Raw genomic sequence first — 4,772 nt, forward strand, 5'->3', positions numbered from 1 at the left:
TGCTTTACTTAGTTTTTATTTTATTCATCTTCCTACCGCGGTACCTATTATTTATTCGATCACCTCAGAGTTGCAGGATTTGTGATCTGTTTTTAACAAATCAAGCGGCGCTACGAACCCTGAACAGGTAAGGTGGGTTTTTTGGTTCGGTTTGGTTTTTGCTGCAAGCCGTCACCAACCGACCCCCCTTTTTGGAAATTCTGTGGCTTTGACTTTAACATTACTGAACGTAATTTTCATGTACAATTATACTTTGAACTTTGACATTAAAGCTAATGCCAGGTGTTTCGCTTGAGAATGAATGAATAGTGAGACAGGAACAAAATCGCATCGACTCTCTGCTTACCACCGATAACGGCGTAAAGGTGAGTGACACTGAAGCTCGTTCTTCCTTAGAATGGTCAAGCATGGTTGCATTATTTTAATGGCAAACAGCATAACAACTGGGGTCTCTAAAACAGCTGTGGTAGATGGAGAGGTGGTCTGGATTTCTGTGAAAAGAACTGACGTGACTCGAGGCGTGGCAGGTTCTGTGGTGTTATCACACCGCCACGTGCACTGTTCAGCTGAGCCAGCAGAACAAAAGAGCTCCATTTGGGAGCGGTTCCTACGCTACCTTGCCGTCTCGGACACGTTACGGCTGAGTTTAAATTTTTCGATTCCTGGTGCCGTCATCTAATTTAGCATAATTTTGGAATTCATTAGAGGGGGAAAAAAAGATAACAGTCAGTTTCTACTAAGTAACCTTTTCTCAGTTTCAGCTCTTTCAAGAGGTTATCAAAAGGCATCATCACTGTAAGAAGAGGGGGAACTCGAATTCAGCAGCAGAGAGCAGGCCGAATTACCATTTTCTGCTTTTCAAAACGTCACCAGCAGAGTTAAGCAGACCCGCCGGAAAAAAAATGTAAAAGCCACAATGTTACGACAGCCCTAGAAAATATTCTTCTAGCTACCAATTACTTACACTTAAAATAACCTTAAGCAAAAAGCTTTATTGCTCTAGGCTTCCTTTAAAATCATTACTTTGCAAAAAAAGAAAAAAAAAAGCTTACAAGCCAGCCCAGCACCAAAAGCTACAACTCCAAACCAAGTAACCGTAATTGTTTACAAGTAGCCAAAATAAAAAACTTTCAGTGGAAGTGGGGAGAAAAGATGTATCAAATAGCCTCAGCAGCAATTGCTTTGTGCCAGCACATCCCGAGTGCTGCTGCAGCAAAGGAAACAAACCAAACCTTATTTTCCCAAACTGGAGCTCCGTAGCATCAGCTTTCTTTCAGGTAGAAGTTAAACAAAGCAAAATATTTGCTGTCGATGTGTGTTCCCCAAGCGCTGGGTAGCTGGCCAAACACGAGGATTCCTGCAAAGGGAGGCAAGCAATTACTGTACAATACAGGGAAGCGGTAATACTGTTCTAAAACAAGAAAATCTGTTTAAACGTGTTTGGAAACTCTTACTGCCAGTAAATCTGAAAGCTAATACATTATTTTTCTCGTGCGGCATTAACAAGACAGTTCTAATTCTTGTTTAACATTCTCCTTCCAACAAGTGCAATTGTACAGCCTTTTCCTGTACGAGTCTCCCACTGCTGTCCGTAGGCCCAAAGCTCTTGATGAAATGAGACAAACCCATTGCTATCATTCATTGAAAAGAAAACTTACCCCTCGGCTTCCATGCTAACACTTGTATGACCTTCCTCACTAGAATTATTATTTTTTTTTAAAGCACAATAGGTATATGAAACCTAAATATTCTATATGTAAGTAAAAGAAGTATCTCTCCAAGCACCAAGCTTCCGCGACAGATACAAGACACATTTACAGCAGCATATTCAAAGCATTAAAAAAGCAACAATGTCGTAGGGTGTGATTTTTTTTTTTTTTTTAAAGAAAAAACAGCTTCTTCTGTTCAAAACATTGTAATTTGAATTCTGTAAGTAAGTCACTCACCAATAAATGAACCCAATATACCAATCTTACCAGAAATAGCTGCTGATTTGAAGCAGTACGTGAACCAACACCTGAACCGGAGCACAGCCAATTATCTGTATAACAAAGTGAGCCAAGAGCCAGATTTCAGAGCCCGCTTCCGGATGAAATCACATCCTATAAGACAAGCAGCCTAGAAACTGGCTGGAATTCTGTATTGTCAGTGCTGCTGTATCGTGCAGTCACAGTTCCAGTGCTGCAGCAGTAGCTGACGGGTGCCTTGCAATCTGAAGCAGTGGGAGGTTTCCTGTGTTTCAGCAAAAGAAACGTTTTGACTACAGCGCACAGGAGAAACAGCAGTCCTGTCAAGCCCCCAATAGTAAATAAAAAACTGTGTACAGAGTTCCTCTTCGTGCTTTCCTGAACTGGCTTGTTAGTGTGCCAGTTAGGAGAGCTTGTCTTTCCGAGTGTTGACAGCTTTGTCGGAACGGTCCAGTGCAACACGTTGAATGTTTGCGCCCCTCTTTTGTCCACTCCGTTGTCCTGCGTCAGGACCGGGGTGGCTGGGTTGGCTCTGCTGCTGCGTTTAAAGTCTAAAGGTGCTAATTCTAACGTTAGTAGAGGACAACGCGTGGTGATAATTGAGACTTCTTTTGCCATTGTACGTGTGTGTGTTCTCCTTTGCTCAAACGGTGCAGATAGTGTGAATGTACCATTCTAGGGCTGCTATCGCTTTCAGGAAAACAAAGCCCAGATACCTGTAATGCATACTTACTGTAAACTGGAAGATGCTGTGTTGCCAAATATGTGTACTAAAACTGATGGCAGAAATACATCCTTGGTGATAAGATTAATTTTTAACGCAGCTTTCTGAAGTAGGTCAGGTAAACTGTGTTCTAAAAGAGCTTGTTTCTTTCTAGCGGTAATGTAGAAAGGTTACTGCAGCTACCGAACGCTCTGGTCTTAATATGTGTCCGTACGTACCGGGACCTTGAATCTGTACAAAAAGGGGGAGTCAGCCAGACAACCACTCCCCCACTCTCTGGTCTGTACTCGGGCACATACCTACCACTTTCTGCGTGTTGCAGCTGAAGAAGTCATAGAGGTTCTGAACTGGATCCACCATCGCTCAGCCGTAGAATTCAGATTCTAGCAAACCACGTTGATACAATTTACATATTTTCAGTCAATCTGAAATTAGTAAAGCAAGTCATTACCTAAGTTGAAGTGTGTTCGTTTTGTTTGCACTTGAAGACGGCCATGCTTCAGGACCGTTACAACTAATTTGTAACGTGGCAACCCACAGAATGACAGAAGCACAGAATCACAGAACGGCCAGAGTTGGAAGGGATCTCAAGGATCATGAATCTCCAACCCTTCCTGCCACACGCAGGGCCACCGACCTCCCCATTTAGTACCAGACCAGGCTGCCCAGGGCCCCATCCAACCTGGCCTCGAACACCTCGAGGGACGGGGCATCCACAGCCTCTCTGGGCAGCTGTTCCAGCACCTCACCGCTCTCATAACAAAGAGCTTCCCCCTGACATCCGACCTGAATCTTCCCTCTCTCAACTTGTAACCATTTCCCCTTGTCCTGCAGTTTTCTACCCTTTCGAAGAGTTGACTCCCCTCCTGTTCGTAGGCTCCCTTTAGGTACTGAAAGGCTGCAACGAGGTCACCCCGCAGCCTTCTTTTCTCCAGGTCGAAAAAGCCCAGCTCCCTCAGCCTGTATTCGTAGGCGAGGTGCTCCAGCCTCCTGATCGTCTTCGTGGCTCTCCTCAGGACAACGTTCACGTATTCCCTCCAAACCGGCCAGAATTTCACGTACTGAAGTCCTGTGCTTCGGTATTTTTTATCAGTTACGATTCGTACCGATGCAGTTCTTACAGCGCAGCGCTAAGTAAGCTTTTTCGGTCACTAGAGGGCAACCCACATTCGCGTATAAGGAGCCGCCCGCTCCGATAGCCTTCTAGCAAGCAAAGCGAAGCTCGTAGCAGAACAAACGGGTTTCAGACAAACGGCTCAAATAAAGGACCAAATGAAAACAAAATCACGTCTGATCTAAGACTACTTTTACCAGGAGTTTCCCCAGAACCTGCTAACAGCTCTGGGCAGCGAGTGAGAACACCTACCCTAGGTCCGAACTCAATAAAAACATTCCAGAGTGAGCAGCTCGGCCGAAGCCAGATGCAGCCATTGTGCGTTCCAGGCTGCATTGGAAACAGCTGTAGAATCAAGTCCCGAGGGGTCTCAGGCGTACAAGGATTCAATTGCTCCCCTTCTGACTGAAACACGAACAGTGCTCAGCCCTCTCAAAACCGGGCAACTGGTTCTAGAGTGGGCAGCTTTGAAGCAAAACAACCGTAGTGAAGGCAATGTGTGATTACACAGTAGCTGAGCGAGTTTTCAGTGCTGCAGTTTCAGATACACGCACCTGAAGTCTGCACTTACGCTTTGGAACACTTTTCCTCTCAGAGCCCATAACCAGAACCCAAATGTGTCATCATTTGTCACGGTTTTATGATTTTTGGTTATGGGTACCCCACATCATAACATCACGTAGTGCACCAGGAGTGAAGAAGGTAATGCTGCAGTTCCATGGATTGTCAGTGTTCCGCCAAATTGTGTCTTGTATTGAACTGCTCTTGAAGTGAGAAATCTCAAATGCACGACTCGTTCCATTGCAGAACTCTGGATGATTTGTAATTTGTTTTAAGTTAAAATTGCTAGATCAGTGTAAACTTAATAAATTGTCATATGCGCATAAAAAGGATCTATTGGGTCTAAATTATGACAGTTAGGACGTCTAAAGTTTCTTTTGGTCTTTTATAGAAATTAAAACCAAGA

This window comes from Meleagris gallopavo, chromosome 4 (genome assembly GCF_905368555.1).
Source record: "Meleagris gallopavo chromosome 4, MGAL_WU_HG_1.1, whole genome shotgun sequence".
Taxonomy (NCBI): Eukaryota; Metazoa; Chordata; class Aves; order Galliformes; family Phasianidae; genus Meleagris; species Meleagris gallopavo.